This window comes from Clytia hemisphaerica, unplaced genomic scaffold (genome assembly GCF_902728285.1).
Source record: "Clytia hemisphaerica strain Z4C2 unplaced genomic scaffold, Clytia hemisphaerica genome assembly, whole genome shotgun sequence".
Classification (NCBI taxonomy): Eukaryota; Metazoa; Cnidaria; class Hydrozoa; order Leptothecata; family Clytiidae; genus Clytia; species Clytia hemisphaerica.
Genome location: NW_027103473.1, coordinates 1151662 through 1170577, shown reverse-complemented (window position 1 = coordinate 1170577; position 18916 = coordinate 1151662). Strand labels below are relative to the sequence as shown.

The following is an 18916-nucleotide window of genomic DNA, read 5'->3' as shown; positions in this document are numbered from 1 at the left end:
ATGTTTTTTACTTTAGAAAAAATAAGAACAAAATAAGAACAATTCAAGGCTTAAAGTGCCAAAAAATTAAGAACAGCCGAGCCTCAGCAAAAAATTATTGGTTCTTATAAAAAAAAGTGTAATAGGAGGGAAGTTTTATTTACTTCCAACCCCTTTCTTGTTGCCGCCATATGCTTTAATATTTATGGCTCCGAGGAAACCCCAATGTGACCCCCCAAAAAACAAACAACTTGTTCGTTCTATTATCAAAAGAGACTTTATCCGAAAGCATCCAGCGAGGACCTTTTTTTAAACATCTGTTCCCCAGGCATAGCCTTCCTGGAAAATTTGATCTGTTGGCCAAAAGTTTCAAAAATCTTATTCCTAGAAATGAAGTTCTGTTTCTCCTCCAAACCTAAATTTTTAATCTCAAATTATCTTCCCTAGAAAATTTGATCTGTTTCCACAATTTTCAGAATTAAAATTTTGATCTGTTCTCCCAAGCTTATAAAGAATAGGATATCTGTTTTCCTCTCCTAGAAATTTTCATCTGTTTCCCTTTCTTTTTGTGATTGATATCTGTTTTCCCCAGAAAGTTCGATCTGTTTCCAATGCACTATCTTCATTTTGGAAACAGATATCTGTTTCCCAATTTATTATGTCATCTCCTAGAAATATTGATCTGTTTCTCTCTGATGACGTCATCAGCTGGAGCAGGGAAACAGATAATTTTAAGGAAAAGGTCTTTCCTAGAAAATCGGATCTGTTTCCCCTTTTTTCAAAAAAAGCTCTCTCCTAGAAATGGGAAACAGATATTTCGGGAAAATGGGCTCGTTGGCTGCTTCTGTTTATCTGTTGAAATTTACTCATTTCTATGAATGGCCTCAATGGGCTGTCAGATCAATTCATTTAAAAAAATTTAAATTTGATTTTAAAATGACATGGCCTCGATGGGCTGAGTTGGAAATCGTTTTTGAAAACAAACCTGTTTTAAATTTGAAACGAAAATAGAAAGTAAATCAATTTTGAATCAAAATTTAGTTCAAAACTTAAATTAAAAGCTATTGCAAAAATGAATGTGAAAAGTAAATTATTTTGAATTTTTTTTATAGAAATGTCAAAAAAAATTTAACTTGGCACTCATGGGCCACCATACACGTGACTGAAGAGCCTAGTCATAATGTGCAGCACGAATAAAGAAAACATTAACATCGAAAATGGAAGAAAAGACGGAAAAAGGCCGTTTTAACAAATATTCCCCTATAGTAGGGAAATATTTAATAATAGTAGAATTTGAAGCAAATTGTTTTCTACATAAGTTGCGCGGCCCGCATGGTTTTCGTACAAACGCCAGATTAAAGATGGTCCGAAGACAACGGGAATTACTAAGCTTTTCCTCATCAACTCACGATTAAGGTTAAGGTTAAAATTCAAGGTTAAAATGCATGACGATTAGTCTAAAAATCTAAATCTAGGCGAGAAAAAAATTCTCCTTTGTCCTTTTGACAAAAGGTGAAAATAATTGTCCTTTTGACAAAAGGTGAAGTGAAAAAAATTCTCCTTTTGACAAAAGGTGAAGATAATTCTCCTTTTAAAATTCACTTCTCCTTTTGTTAAACAATAGAACCTATTGTTTGTTTTGAAAGGAAAAGAGAATTTGAAATGGAGAGGAAATTCTCCCTCAGAGCCATCGTAAAATGTGAAGATTTTCTTTTTTTCTAAAAATAATAATGTAAAGAATCTATCTAAATAAATAAAAATGATGGGTTAGTTTTAAAAATGACAATATATATAAACCATCCATCCAAATAAAAATGATGGGCTCAGCGGTTTTTCTATATATGCAATAATGCAATAAATCCGAACCAAATCGAACATTCATCATAGAACCAAGAAATTCCGGTAAGGTTTGATTGGATTTGATTGGTTCGATTAGTTCGATTGATGTTTGATGTGTTTGATTTATGGCTTTCGTTTACAAATCAATCTCGGAGCACATGAACAACTCTTTTCTGCTAATCCAATGATTGTAAGGGAACTATCTGAGCTACAACTAGTCATAGCTTTCACTAAATGCCCCCACATAAAGATCATGTCATGCACTTATAAAGCTTTAATGCTTTAAAGATTAAACATTAAAAAATAATCAGGAATAATTGATTGCTTTAATTATTGATTGGTTGATTGATTGATTGATTGAGGCGTTTGCTTGAAAAAAAAAATTATATTCCATTATAAAAAAATACATACTTGAAGAATTCATGCAGCTTGATAACTTAATAAAATTTAAGGAAAAGCTGGAAAAGCCTCTCAAAAATATGTTTAAAAAGTTATGGTATCATTATCTTACTGATTTTCACATTTCCTGTTTGTTTGTTTTTTCTCCTAGTTTCTTTCTTATAACGATATATGTCATGATTATTATTCACTAAATAGACCTTTTCTAATAATGTCGCAGAAATCTTAGATTGTAGACAAAATATATGGACATACGCAGTGAATAAATCCACAAGGTAACAAAAATAGCTTCTTTTTTTTTCATTGGCTGCTATATTTCAACATTTCTCTATTGCTACTTTGCCTAATAAACAAAAGTCAAGAGGATACTGCGTATAAAATTTATCAAAAAGTTCTGCGTCATCTTAAGTTGGGTGAAATAGAAACTCACTTATCCTAGTTAAGGCCCGGGCTCCACTAGCGTACGCTGTGATTGCACTTCTCAAGTAAAATCTTCTATGTTGTTGGTCAAAAGAAAAGTAAAGGAATGCCATTGTGGTTCATTCAGACGTACATTCGGGAAAAGTTAAAATGCGCCCAAATTTCTTTTCAAGTGCATAGTCCTTTTTCATGATGCAATCTTTTCTCCAAGCTGATCGCAGCGCAGACAATGAAGAGACGTGCCTTCAGGAAGCTAGACTTTTTGAGTTTATAGCTAGCGATATACTTTCCCTTTATGGTGTTTCTGTATGACTGTCTGTGTACCTAGTCTAACCATCGTTAAATGCCTTCGGGAAGTAGTAGTAGTAGTAGTAGTATTTTATTTTTCATGATTGTAGTAGTAAATATGATACAAAGTTTTATGTTAAATTATATAATAAAACTAAACAATGCTAGAATGGAGACCTCATATTAGCAAGCTATTCGAGATGGGCCACCTTTTTGTAATTCCAAGGAATACTAGTATAATTAGGAAGAATTTCTTAAACTACTGAACACGTAAAAGTCTTAAAACAGACAAAATAAAAATGAAGGAGGAGAACAAAAAGTAGAAAACTAAACTTAAAATTATCAAAAAATAGAAAAGATACACAAATGAAATAGACAAAAAAGAAAAAAGAAAAAAAAAATATGTATGTAATATATCAATAATGAGATCATTATGAATAAATTAAATAAGTATTTAGGTATATCAAAATGGAAACATGATTTTGAAAGGTGAATTTTGAAAGTAATTCAAAGAAAAAAAAAAAATAAATAAATAAATAAATAAATAAAAAAAAAAAAAAAAAAAAAAAATTAACAAAAGTTTTATAGCTTTACTGTCACTGTTCAATCAAAGCAATTAGTAATCAGATACAAGATAATTGTGTAAGTTTATCCTAAGTTCACAACCAGTTAAGTCAGTCAAGGGATAAGCAGGAAAATTCTGTTGTAAATCATTCCACTGGACAATGGTACTATAGGTGATAGATTCTGTACCATACATAAAAGTTCTGAAAGAGGGCCTGAAAAGAAGACGCACTGATTTCCCTCTGGTTCTTTGTTTATGTTGATAAAAGTTTAGAGAGAAGAGATTCTTGAGTCTAATTGGAGAAAAACCACATAAGATCCTGTGAGCAAGAGTTATATTTAGTAGATTAATGTGATCAGAAATTTAAGAAGATTAAGTTCATAAAGATTTTACTAGAGTGAGCATTGAAATCAGAAAAGTCATGATTCGTAAGCATCGTTTTTGAAGTTTAAAGACTCTTTCCACATTATAGTTATGTTTTGACCCCAGATTTGGCAAGCATAATTAAGATGCGAAAAAAATAGAGCATAATAAATCTGAAGTAGTGTAGATAGAGGAACAAAATGTCTGAGTTTAGAAATTATTCCATTGGCACTACTTAATTTAGAGCATAGATTGTTTGTGTTTATTCTCCAATTTAAAAGTGATCAAGAGTTACTCCAGGTATTTGACTGATTCGCTTAAGTTTAGGGGAATATTATTAATCGAAAGCTGAAGATTATGTTTGATCTGTTTGTGTACATTCCTGAAAAGTAAAATTTTAGTTTTAGCTACATTCAAAGAGATTTTGTTTGCACAAAGCCATATTTTGGAGATCTGCATTGATACTTTCTTCAATGTTAATAAGAGATTTATCTGAGTAGATTAGACTCGTGTCATCTGCAAAAAGGGAGGTTAGGGAATGTTCAATTGCATTACATAGATCATTAATGTAAATTAAAAATAAAAGAGGGCCTAAAACAGAACCTTGAGGAACACCTGTTGAGATTTTACGTGCGTTTGAATTTGCACCTGAATATGAAACATATTGAATTCTATTAGAAAGATATGATTGAAACCAATTATTGAGAATACCTCTGATACCATAGAGTTCTAATTTCTTGAGTAGGATTTTGTGGTCAACTGTGTCAAAAGCTTTTTTCAGATCAATGAAAACACCACAGGAAACTTGCTATCATCTAGTGACCTACGAATCTCTTCAGTAAGAGAGATTAGAGCAAGATTTGTAGAATGATTTTTTCTAAAGCCAAATTGTCTTTCTGAGAGAATACCATGGAAATCTAGGAAAGACATTATCTTGAGAAACAAGTTTTTCAAATATTTTATCAATGTTCGATAATAGTGAAATTGGACGGTAGTTATCAACATCCTGATTAGATCCCTATTTTTGAAAACTGGGATTACTTTAATATTTTAAGGGAGTTTGGAAAAATTCCAGTTTGAAAAGTGAGATTTAGGATTTTTTCTAAAATAGTTGCAAGGGAGTCTGGAACTGTGTCAAAAATTTTACCAGGAATACTAAAATCACCTGAGCTTTTACTGTGATTTAGGGATTTGAAAATGTTTAATAATTCATCCTTGTTAACTGGGGTAAAGAAAAATGAGTTGCCTGATGTTGGTCTTTTTATGTATTCTTTAAAATCTCCAATGTTTGGTATCTCAGCTTGAATTTTAGTTGCTATGGTAGTGAAAAATTTATTAAACTCATTAGAAACTTCGATGAGTTTAGAACCTGATCGAACAGTAATTGAACTTTACCGGAAAATCTTCAGTTTGATTACTTTTATCGCAGTTCGATCAAGTTCAATCAATGTTTTTGCCCCCGCAGGAGCGTAGCGACGAGGAGGCTCTCATAGTTTCACGCATAGATATTGGACTGGAATCTCAAAATTTTGCGAATTGTTTTGTTGTTGTTGTTGTTGTTGTCGCGCAAGCATATCCGTAGTTAGTCTCTTCCGTAAATATTCGGTTTTTTTCCGGGACGGTAGTATACATATTTTCATATTACGTTATATGGTATTATCATTATTACATTATTACAATTTTAGTTTTGATGTAGCTTTGAAAAGCTGAAGCGAGTGTTATAAATGCAAATCAAAACAGTGTATGATATAACACGAATTACAATATTACTTGTGCAAATCAAAACAAACAAAATGGCAGACTGGTTATGATGATGATGAGCTGATTCATTGACTAGAAAAAGTGTTTTGTATGTCAAATTTTGTTTCTTGTCTTTGAAACTGAATACTAACTACTGTAATTTAGTCAGAAGTTCACTTCAGCAATGATTTCAATTCTTTTTCCAGAATATTTAAAGAAATTTGCTTAAGTTTTCAAATGTACATTTGATGTTTTTGTTCAAACTCTAATTTATTTTTGTCTGTCATTTTATTGATAACTACCTTTATTGTTTATAGGGCTTCTTGAGCTCTAAATACATATATGGTCGTAACTCGAGAAAGTCCTTCTTAACTTAGTAAAACAACCGGCCAAGTACTAAAAAGATGAATGTACGCATATGTAAAGTTGAATCCAAACGTGGTTGACTTTTTCTTTTGGTCTTCAAAATAATTTACCTCACTTAGAGTGTTTTTACGTGTGGTAAATCTTTTTCAAAAACCTGAAAAAAGTTTGTTTACTCGTTAAACTTTACATGCGTACGTCAAACTTTTTCATGCAGTTGTGATAGCCTAAATAACTTACGCTCCAGTGGTTTGGTGCTCCAAATTCTGGCTTTGTAAGTTAGGAGAGACCTTCAGTTTATAATCAAAACAATCAAAAAATTTTCTTACCAAATCAGGCACGGTAATCGAACAGCTATCGTTTGATTGGATAGTTCGACAGTTCCGATTAGAAAAAATGATTATTAACAATGATTTCTAGGAAACGTGGAAATACTCTTGCTAAAACTGACTGTTTGTCACAACTGGTTAACATTTAACTAAACACCATATCTGGTGAAAAAAGGAAGAAAAAAAGATCATACCTGTGCTGTTTGTAGTTTTAGTGAAGAAGAGGGCTGTGTATTGCTGCTAGCGTTGTAGGACCCTCCCGGCGCTCCGGAAATCTCCGGTGTTTTCGGGTGCAGCTAAAAAATTAAATCATTTTTCACACCGGAAAATTCCGGTGCTCTTCCGGTGCTTCCGGTGCAAGAGATTTTCGCACGCTCTAAAAAGCCGTTTAGACAGGGTCACAAAAAAAATGTGATTACCCAGTACCAACCGAACTTTTTATTTGATCACTGCGCAATAAAAGGTATGATCGTCAGATACAGGGCTATCCAGTGATAGAGTTAATCGGGAATAATACGATATGGCGGACTTTGCTCAATTATAAAAAATGATCACGTGCATCACACATGGGAACATCGTCGATAAATAAAGAACAAAGAAGTACGCATCTGATCTTTATATGATCTTATTGCCCCCGCAACGAGCGTAGCGAGTGAGGAGGCCTTCATAGCTTCACGCAAGGATATTGGACAGGAATCTCGAATCTTTGCGCGCGCGTTTGTTCGTATTGTATGTTCCGGCCAATTAAGTGTTCCGCAAAAATATGGCGGTAAATTATACAGCGGTAGATGTTATACACATTTTCATATTACGTTATATGCTATTACCATTATTATATATTGCATTTCATTAGTTTTGATTTAGGATTGAAAAGCTGAAGCGAGTGTTATAAATGCAAATTATAGAAAAAGTATATAATTACACCATAACAAGGATTACAATATTACTTTTGCAAATCAAAACAAACAAAATGGCAGACTGGTTATGATGATGAGCTGATTCGATTCATTGAATGGAAAAATTGTTTTGTATGTCTAATTTTGTTTCTTGTCTTTAAAACTGAATAAATACTGTAATTTAGTCAGAAGTTCATTTCAGCAATGATTTCAATTCTTTTTCGGGAATCTTTAAAGAAATTTGCTCAAGTTTTCAAATGTACATTTTGTTGATATTTTTGTTCAAACTTATCAAACTGTAATTTATATTGTCTGTTATTTTATTAATAACTACCTTTATTGTTTATAGAGCTTCTTAAGCTTTAAAGACCATTATATGGTCGTAACTCGGGAATATCTTTCTTAACTCGGTAAAACAAGATACCGGCAAAGTACAAAAAAGTAGAATGTAGCATATGAATCCAAAATTGAATGTGAATCGATGTAAACAAACTTTTTTTTTTGGTCTTCAAAATAGATTTACCTCACTTAGAGTGTTTTCACTGTTTGTTCAGTGTGGTAAATCTATTTGGAAAACCTGAAAAAAGTTTGTATAGGCGCATACATTCAACTTTTTCAGTTGTGATAGCCTACGTATAAGTAATAACTTGCGCTCCAGTAGTTTGGTGAAATAGCTCCAATTCTGGCTTTCCAAGGTAGGAGGGACCTTCCCGAAGGCATTTAACGGTGGTTAGACTAGGCACACAGACAGTCATACAGAAACACCATAAAATGAAAGTATATAGCTATAAACTCAAAAAGTCTAGCTTCCTGAAGGCACGTCTCTTCATTGTCTGCGCTGCGGTCATCTTAATGGATTCAATCAGCTTTTAGTTTGGAGAAAAGATTGCATCATGAAAAAGTACTAAGCACTTTAAAAAAAATTAGGCGCATTTCAACTTTTCTCGACTGTACGTCTGAATGGACCACAATGGCATATCTTTATTTTTCTTTTGACCAACAACATAAAGATTTTGCTGAGAAGTACAATCAAAGCGTAGGCGAGTGGAGTCCGGGCCTTAGCTAGGATTGGTTTCTATTTCGCCCTATTTAAGATGGCGCAGAACTTTTTGATAAATTTTATCCGCAGTATCCTCTTGACTATTGTTTATTAGGCAAAGTAGCAATAGAGAATCAATCAATCAATCAATCAGTAATTAAATCAATCAATAATCAAATCAATTAATTATTCCTGATTATTTTTTTGTTTCAATCTTTAAAGCATTAAAAGCTTATCTCGTCAACCTGTTCCGACAAGCTCGTTTCTTGAACCCGTCTTACATTTAAAATCTATTCCATGTAAATTGGAAGTTTGTTTTGCTACCATGTACAAACCACTCTCAAGGAAGATACTCTCGGGTATCTAATAAACGTACATGTACGTTTATTAATTTTAACAAAAATTTTCCTCAATTTCAAGTGCCTACTTTTGTTTCTAATGATAAATATCCATCTTTGACTTTTGAGTTTGTTCTACTCGTCAAAAGAAAGCAAATTACCCAATATTTACCCCCTAACCTCATTAAAAAGATCCTTCAATTAGGTTTGCATGCCTCCATTTTCGACCCTGTACGTTTATTCGCTACTGTACGTTTATTAGGTACTCGAGTAGTCTAATTACTCTGATATGGTTTCCACATGATAGCAAAAATGAATGCCAATTTAAGTGGAATAAACTTTAGCTTGCAAAACATAGAGTCATTTCTTTTTAATTAGATTTTTTCATGTCTTCGTCGAAACCTTAATTATAACTAGGCCATCGTTTTTATTTATTTAGATGGAGTGTTATTGTTATTATTTTCAGGAAAAAAGAAAATCTTTTATTTCTTCGTTTAACCAAACGTGTAGTTACTTACTATTTTTTTGTCCCCATGCATTTCTTATAATCTTGCAATTGACATTGTTATGATTATACAATTTATTATAGAATTCTTTAAATATTATATTGCTGCGGTGGCATGTTAGTGTAAGCTATGTACTAGTATTTAAATTAGTATACCTTTAAAGTAAATAATAAGTTCAAGTTCAAATAATGTTTTTACTTTCTTTTTATTCAGGAAAAATGGATCAACCGAAGCCGAGACGATTCGTCAATATCACAATCATTACGGACTGCTTTCACTAAACTCAAGAAGTGCCTGAGAGCCTTAGACAGCGTAAGTTACATTGTTGTATGTATGAAACAATTATCTCATCTAGATCTATGTTGAAATCTAGATCATTTTTTGTGCTTCCAATCAATTAGTGTGCGTTACTTGTTACCGTAACTTCGGCAGTTTATCCACAGACTTGAGCGAACGGTCACATTGTCTAGTTTCAAGCCTAACAAAATCTACCGTACCACGGATCTTCCACAGTCATAACTTTAATTTTCATTCTTTATTTAGAGTGTCGCCACCAATGTTACCGATTGTTACCATTATGAGCTGTTCAGGGAGAGCGTGTTGCTCGAGAGTCGTGAAGAAGAAAATAAGAACGCACCTTTTTTATTTTAAAATTAACAATTTATAAAATAATATACGTTACGAAATACATACAACATTAAAAAAAGTGGCCGAAAATAAAAATGAGGCCATTGATCATTACAATCAAATTAATAGAATATAGACTGTAACTTCGTTGGGTCTTTATTTTCCTTCTGGGCGTTGTTTTCATTCTCTCACGCACATACACCACTGTCTCAGTGCCGCCCCGGTGGAGCTTTTTCCTTCAGTGTGGATGAAAATTTTTATCTAATCGTAGTGTCCCGATTGGGATAGAAAATATATATTCCAGCTCTAAGTTTACAGAGAGAATGGTTGCAGTGCAATCTTTCCACCACACTAAAGTCCACACTTTTAAAGTGGTTTAAAATTTCGGGTTATTTTTTCCACCGGACAGACGATTTTTGGCTAAGTTTTCCAGTGGGGCGAAGGGGCTCCACCGGATCTCTGACACGAGGGTATTCTCCAGAGGGTTTCCAGCATATTCTCGCCCTCGCCAATGGATGTGTGTCATTATGATATTACGACGGTGGAAAATGTGGAAAATACACGTCTCGCTCACCTGGATATGATGATCGCAATTGTGTTCCCATAAAAATGAAAACTGAAATGAAAAAGAAAAAGAAGAAACAGCGAGAGAAGAAGTAATTCATCCAAACTTGGCCGCTGGAGAATTAAAAATAAGTATGGAGTGGCAGGATCGAGATTATTAAACACCGTTATCTCACAATGAATGCCCGTATTCTAAGTTTCGTATGTTCCACATTTGAAAATCGAAAGTATGACCGCGCGGACAAACTCCTTCGCCACAGCCTTACGCCAACATAAGAAGGAACAATTCTTCTTTTCCAAATCAAAATATAAAGACAATAAAGAAGGATTACCTGGTATATCTTATTGAATTTGATTCATCTTCTTAATATTGATTCTAAACAAAAAGAATGATGTTAATTGATTGTAAAACCATTGCAAAATCTTAAATATTCTAATTTTCCACCCTGTGCAAATGCACAGAGTTCCAAAAACCCAGTGTATTTGCATGTGAAATCATGCACCGGAAGCACCGGAACGTTCCGGTGCAGCTCGATTCGGAAAAATCTTGCACCGGAAGCACCGGAAGTGCACCGGAACGTTCCGGTGTTCCGGTGCACGAAAAAACGGCATTTTTTGCACCGGAGGTTTCCGGAGCGCCGGGAGGGTCCTAGTGTTGTTGTTGTGGAAAATTAACTCTTTTTGTACTACTTACTGAGCATTATCAATTTATTGGTGCATTCACTACCTACACAAACATAAAATACTTAGTAGTAAACGAATAATAAACCTCTTTAAATACTCTACAAAAGACCAGAAAACATGATAAAAATTTATAAGTTTCAAAAGCATGTGCAGCCATTAAAAAGTTCTCACGATGAATGTTTACAAAGGCTTGGTTACACTTCTTACACTAGCGTATTTTAATTATTAAGAAAAGCGCTGTTTTTTATCTTTGTGAGTGAGGCCACCTTTAGAATATTGGCCGTAGTACGCCCACAGCCAAACACCCACGCCATTATTTGCGCCCCAAAAGTATTGCCCGAATAAACTACGGAATGCCAAACATACGGAAAAAAAAGGTGACAAAAAAAAACAAACAAAATTTTCACTAACCTCTCACTCATCGCGAAACTATTACGCCACCTATGCTCCGCTGCGCTCCGCTCGGTGGCAAAAAACCTTGCTTTTTGTGGTTATATTGAAACTCTCGTTACGAAGTCTGTGTTTTGTTTGTCTCTGTTTTTTCGTTAATTTTGGTTCGAGGAGATGTTTAATTAATTCGATGTTGAAAATCTCTGCTTTCTACAATCAGTGAAAAAATACTTGGCACAAAAGGGAAATTCACCGGGTGTTTTGAAACAACAATCGATTTTTAAGTAGGAACAAAGGGTAGCGTTTTAACTCTGAGTTTTAACGCTAGACTTAAGACTGAGGATCCAACAAAGGCCCAGTAGGGGTTGAAATATAGCCTAGAAACCAATAAATCCCTCCCAGATCAAAATAATCGATGAAATCGAGTTGAAGGCCTGAAATTGACATTCTCGCTCGAACTTCAATTTTCGAAAAATGGTAAATTAGCCAAAAGTGCCAATAAGTTTTGGCACTGAATGTAGAAAATGTTACATATCATGGAGACACGAGGTTTATTGACAGACCTGTAAACGGGATAGTATAAGGACACTTTTAAAATTTCTAAAATTTGTCTTTGCAAAGTCAATGAAATCAGAGATATTTCATCCTCTGATCGTCTGCGTAATCACAACTTTTCCAAAACTATTTGTGTCTAAAGTGTTTATTATTATCAGATATTTGATAACCTCAGGAGGGTTCTAATCACAAGACCCTGACTAATTTGAAAATTATTACTGTCATTAGCCTCATGATTTTCATCCTCATTAAAACTAATGATATGAGATCCTTTGATCAAATCCGACAAGCTGGCTGGCCTCCATCAACCTCTCTATTTATCATCTCTAGAGTAAACCTTTACTATTGTTACTCCTCCTGGTTGGGTATATCAAAACAAACCCAGGTCCTAGACCAGTTAGAATAGCCTGCGAGGGCTGTTTAAAAACTATTGCTATATCAATCACAGATGGTCTCTTGTATTGAGTGTAACTCATTCTACCATATAGCACATGCAAATGTAACCCCAAAGCATTAACAACCACATGCAGGTTGACAGTATCATCACCTTTACATTTACATGTCAATCATGCATCTACAAATATCTCTGGAGATTGAGGAGTTTGATGATCATGACTGATGTCTGATCCCCTTTGTCTCAAAGATTTTGTCTATGATGATTGTAGACCGTGATAAAACGGTGTGCTGTTTCTGTTTTTACTCAATATAGTTGCTGTGGTTTTTACTAATTCAGTTATCTGATATTCTCTTGGTGGATTGGTGACCGCCAACGCTAAAGCTCTAAAGGACCGGGCCAATTTCCCACTGGAGAGGTTTAGTAGTCCCCGATTGATAAGCCACATCCCCGGGTTCAACTACCCTTATCCGCTTAAGAAAATTGTCGCTCAACCCGACAATCCCCTAAAACGAGGGGAATTCGACTAGTAAACCACGCCATTGTATTTCGCTGCAGCTTATTCTTGCAGCAATCGAGTGATTTTTGCCGATTCCTCGTATATAAGCCTTGTGCACAGTAATAATTGTTTACCCATCCCATCATTAAATGATTTTTCATACAGTAAGTAGAAAAAAAGCTCAATTTTTGCAATCGCAAATTTAACCGCTAAAAATCGCAAATTTTTCAGCCAAGAATACATTCAAATATAACACTTTTGATTCTCTAAAACAAGCAAAAAAAAATTATATTTGACTATCAAAAGTTACAGGCATTCTTGTTTCCACTGCCAATTATATCTGGATAGACTTTACTATGGTAATATTTGCTCTTCATCTTTGATTCTTTCTAATGTGCGCGATAAAATTTCTATTCGTATTAGTCGTCAGAGGTTGATACATTCTTTGAAAACTCAACCTCTGATACTCAGGATAGACCTTCAGAGCTTTAGCGTGTCGGATGAAAATTTCTGCATCTGCCAGATTTGACTTTTGCTTCAATAACGATCATAATTACAATTCCTTACAATTGCCTTTGGGATTAAAAAGAAAAAGAAGTAGCTAAACGAAACAAAGTGTGGAAAACCAACGGGATTATTATATAAACTGTTACATGCAGTTGAATCATGGGGGAGTTGAAGAAACATAAATATAATCACCTCACGACCATTTAAACACGACCATTAGATATTTGAGTATTAAACTATATATAGCGTTAAACCATCGAACAACAAAAGGTAGACGAAAGCAATATTTACGACATACCAAAACAAATACCGAGCCAGTTTAAACCAGTATCGTGTAATCAAAATTTACAAATCAAATCTTTCACATTTGTGCCTTCGCTTCGTATTTCTGTTTTGTTGATTCGAAATGATTGATGTCAAAAACTGGTAAGTCGATAAATAACCAAAATGAAATTCAAAAAAATTCATGATGTTTTAAATCTGTTTGAGTGGAAATGATTTATCTACAGACTATCACATATTTTAAATGGCATGAAATGAAGAGCCTTCTCCCAAAAAAAGGGTCGCTACACAGGGGCGTTTAGTTAGACCGTTAGGACTAGAGTTGAAGCTTTAAACTTTCCAAAGCAAAAAAAAGTCAAACCTTAATGTTTTTGTGTCGCATTTAGAAATTACACTTTCTTTGTTTACATGTGGCATATTTTAATTGGAAAAATAATTTTCTTTTCATTTTTCCTTTTTCTTAGGTCTAAAAATGCATAGGGTTGATGCGGTTGCTGTTTTTTCCATGATTTTTATGATTGGAGTGGGTTGCTCAAAACCGACAGGTTAGTAGCCGGTACCTGTCTGATCACATTAGTTATTGTCTGCCAGCTTACACTACAGAAATTATCATTAATAACTTCACCATTAACCATTAACAATGTTTTTCAGTACAGAAAAGAGCTTGGTACAATTTAACACTCCTACTTTGTCAAAGGAAGTGAGGGTGCACTTAGCCAAAAATTGGATACGGGGACGTGCCGCTGGTCAGGGTCACTTTTTTAAGCTCTGAAGATATTTGACAGGGTCTCAAATTTACTAATTTTCACATGTATATCTGACAGGGTCGAGTTTTACTTATTTTAGTCAATTTTCAAGATAGAAAGAAGAAAACTTTTCAAAATTTTCGTTTAATTTTAGTCATTTTTACCATTTTTTGAAATTTTTCGATTTTTTTGCTCTGACAGGGTCCAATTACCAAATATCCATATCTGACAGGGTATACTTTTTAAACTTCAGAGACACGTCCCCGTCGCTCGAAAAGGTCAGTGCCCCCCGGACATGTTTCATGCTTCTTTCAATATTTTGGGGAAATTACCTCTAGAAATTTACCCCTTAATACCGGAATGAAAAATGTTCGTTTGGCTCAAGTTATTGTTGGTATAATTTATTTTTTAGTAATATATCGACTGTACAGCCTTCAACGTTATGTGGTGTATACAGATAAAGTTGATTGGTTCAAAGCTGAAAGAAACTGCAAAAGGATTGGTGGAGAATTGTTGACGATTAACGATAAGAAGGAACATGACTTTATTTTCAAAGTTTTAAAAAAGTAAGTTTTTCTTTACTCTGTGGGCGGCAGACAAAGTTCCGCTCAAAATTATAACCTTTGCATCTTGGTGATTTGTGTCTAGAGTCTAACACTGATCACGATATCACGCAATTTTTTTTGTTTTTAATCACGACCACGCAAATCAGTAAAAAACTTAATCACGCATCTCTTTGAAAAAGTCCAAATCACACACCACGGCTCCAAAAAAATTCAAATCACGATCAAGTTTTGACGTCTGATCATGCAGTTACGAAAAAGAAATTTCCGAATCACCTTCTCACTCTAGAAAAGTCCTATCACGCCCAGCAGGCACACAACGTTGTTTTAACGTCCATCTAACGTTATATGGACGTTGTGGGCGTTAGATAAACGTTGAAACAACGTTGTGTGCCAGCTGGGCGACATCACGCAAATAGCTTAGGGCATCTGTACAATAATAGAATAGCTCAGATATATCTTACCCTATCAAAATAAAGCCAATTTTGTGACAAAAACTTTGCCGAAAAAGTAAGAAACTCCTTGACGTTCTCAAAAAGCTAAAAAATCGCATTTTTAAGATTTTTCAATGCTTAAACTTTGAATCGAATTATCTAAGCTTTTTTAAGCGTGCCAGATTCTTGAATTAGGTCCTTAATCAAAACTACCGGCAGCCGAAAGTATCTCCTTGTTTAACAAAATTTTGCTGAGGGGCGTCAAAAAATGACGTAAAAAGGGTAAAATAGTTTTCCATAAGCAAAAATTAGCTTTTAAAATTGTTTCCTATTAAAAATAAAAAGTTGCCGATTTTATCTGTTGAGCCCATACCCACATACCCACATACTATAAAAAAGTTTTTCTTCTTTAGGAAATTTGCTCTGGATGAATATTGGATCGGCTTAAACGATATAGCCAAAGATTTTGAGTTTGTTTGGTCTGGACAGCCCAAGAAATTCGTAGGATACGTACTTTTGTGTGGAAGTGGACGACATGATACCAGTGATCCCCATTGTTTTGCAGCTCATATATGGAATGGAATGTGTTTGTGTCATAAACTATGTTCGTACCGTAAAGCGTACATTTGTGAAAACCGAAAGCCTTTAAAACTGAAAGCAAGAACTTGAAACCAAAATGAATTTATTATTGTTCTTTTGGCGCTTCATAGTCACGTGATGTTAGACCTTAAAAAGGGCGGCTGTCCGAAGTTATTCACAGGTTGTTAGATTACTTACGAAGTGCAAGATGAACAGGAAAGAGCTCAAAGAGTACTTTGACGTGAAATTTAGGTCCTTGCATAAGGATCTTAAGGTTGGTGAGAAGAGAAAGAGACGTGAATCAGAATTCAAATTCAAGTCGAATCAAAAACAAGTTGAGTTTAATAACAACATTAAAGAGGACGTCGAGGATTTATTGGGGCTGATTGAGGCTGGCTCAGAGAAGAGATCTTCCACTTTAGCCAAACAGATTATAAAGGATATTGACTATCGGAATAAGCTGATTAAAATTGCTGATAAGTCTCCAGCTGGCTGGGCCACTGTTAGGGAATATGAGTCAGATAGCGTGGCAGACGACAGCTCAGATGACAAGAAGATTAAAGACGCTGAGAAACGGGCAATGCAGAAGCAAAACCAAAACAAGAAAAAGAAGCCCAACCCCTCATCCTCTACCATCACAAGACCTCCCTCACAGGGTGTTCGGAGCGTTATCCAGTTCCCAAAGTATCAACCCACCAAGCAACCCCGATACCCTCAACGTGATCTCAGACTTTCAATCAAGAAGGATACAAGAATCGACCCCAACGACGTCTGCCTCAACTGTTCGGGAACAGGACACTGGAAGAGAGACTGCCCTTCAGCCGAAAAATAGTACCCAAATTACAGACATCTGCTCAAAAGATAAGTGTTTTTCTTTTAACTTCAAACTAAAATTTTTAAGAAATGCATTTGATGCATTTGATAGCACTGAATTAGATTCAGGGGCAGTTAAAGGAAGGCTTAAGAAATATTATCTGTTCTGGGAACAGATAGGAGCTAATAAATTTATTCTGAGCGTTATAAAAGAAGGTTACAAATTGCCTTTTCTATCCTCTCCGACCGAAAGTTTTCGTTCAAATAATCATTCTGCTTTCGACAACACTGCTTTTGTGACGTCATCGATAAATGAACTTCTTCAATCTGGATCAGTTATTGAGGTACCGTTTAGACCGACAGTAGTCAATCCGTTAGGTGTAGATACTCGTCCTTCTGGCAAGCAACGTCTTATTCTCGACCTTCGACATGTCAATAGATTTTTGATCAAGGAGCATATTAAGTTTGACGACTGGCGCGAATTCCAACATTTCGTACGTCCTGACGGTTTTCTTTTCAAGTTTGATTTACGGAAGGGCTATCATCATGTCGATATATTTCCTGAACACCAAATTTTCTTGGGATTTTCTTGGGAACTGGAAAAGAAGCAAAGATTTTTTGTATTTACAGTGTTACCATTTGGGTTATCTACGGCCCCAGCCCTTTTTACGAAACTTTTAAGACCACTCGTTTCTACATGGCATTCACAAGGCGTAAAAATATCTGTTTACCTGGATGACGGAGCTTGTATAGACTACTCGTACGAATCTGCCGTTCAATCTTCGAAGTTAGTGAAAAGCCTCTTAGATAATACTGGTCTACTAGCAAATGAAGAAAAATCGGAATGGGAGCCCACTCAAAGAATGACCTGGCTAGGAATAGAGCTAGACACTTTTGAAAATACTTACAAAGTTACAGAGGAACGTGTGTCCTCTCTCCTCTCTTCGATTGCTAAGTTATTGAATAATCCTCTTACAACTGCTCGAATTCTTTCTCGTGTTGCTGGAAAAGTAGTTTCAATGAAATTTGTTTTGTCAAACCTAATTAGATTGCGAACTAGAAGCATTTACAGATGTATTGCGTTACAGCTCTCTTGGGATGGTAAACTGAACATTTTGAATTTCCCAGAGGCACACAAAGAGATTATATTTTGGAGAGATAATATTTCTATGTTAAACAAAAGGAGCACAATTAGCATTTGTCAAAGCAAAACTGTTATAAAGTCTGATGCAAGCGATCATGGTATAGGTGCTATTTTATTTGAAGCAAGTGGAAGAAAAGAATGTTTTCGTATGTTTGACGAAGGAGAAGTATCTAAAAACTCGACTTGGCGTGAACTTGAAGCTATTCGATTTAGTCTTCAATCTTTTGCACCTAAAATATCAGGGAAGTCTATTTCTTGGCAAACCGATAATATGGCAGCAAAATATATTTGCTCGAGTGGTAGTAACAAATCCGACTTACAGTCTCTAGCTATAAATATTAACGATCTATCAAGGCTTTTCAGTATAGACTTAGAAGTAAGCTGGATATCTAGACGTTTCAATGCCTCTGCTGACTACATTTCTAAGTTAGTAGACACCGATGATTGGGAGATCACAGACGAATTCTTTGAACTTATAGATGGTTTATGGGGTCCCCTGAATATTGATAGATTTGCTAGTTATAATAACACTAAATGTGAGCGATTCAACTCGAAATTCTACGTTCCTGGGACGGAAGCGGTGGATGCATTTACGCAGGATTGGCGTTTTGAAAACAACCTTTGGGTTCCTCCGGCTAATTTAATCACCCGGGTGCTGAGAACTATCATATCTACGCATGGTATTAGAGGGGTTTTGATAATTCCGTATTGGCGTTCCGCTCCATTTTGGTCACTGCTTCAAAACGGACCGATATTTTCAAGTTTTGTAGTCGATCATATGGTTTTCAAAGATACTGCTGGTATTCTGAAGTTGGGCAACTACAAGTATTCCCTTCTCGGTTCTCCTCATTATCGTGGGAGTATTGTGGCATTTTTAATAAAGAGTTGAGTTTTGGGTTCTGGGCCTTATTGGATAAGCTGTCCCACCTTCCCAAGTACTTTCGCCCAGGTGGGCAGGGTTAGCCTTAGAGGTAACCCATTATTCATTAGATTTTTGGACCTAGATGGGGTCCTCCTATACTCAACCGGGTTGAGAGAAAAAGAAAGTGTAACTGGGTTACACTGTGTAAC

At 35.1% G+C, this 18916-nt stretch overlaps 2 long non-coding RNA genes across 2 annotated transcripts; both read left to right on the top strand.

The window, feature by feature from the left end:
* Window positions 1-9217: 9217 nt before the first annotated feature.
* On the top strand, window positions 9218-9834 carry LOC136798538 (uncharacterized). The gene is made up of 2 exons (XR_010845393.1): window positions 9218-9376; window positions 9608-9834. It is a non-coding gene; the product is annotated as an uncharacterized lncRNA (long non-coding RNA).
* A 4196-nt stretch (window positions 9835-14030) lies between these two features.
* Window positions 14031-15979, top strand: LOC136798533 (uncharacterized). Its single transcript, XR_010845388.1, has 3 exons — window positions 14031-14111; window positions 14725-14878; window positions 15723-15979. It is a non-coding gene; the product is annotated as an uncharacterized lncRNA (long non-coding RNA).
* The last annotated feature ends 2937 nt before the right edge of the window (window positions 15980-18916 follow it).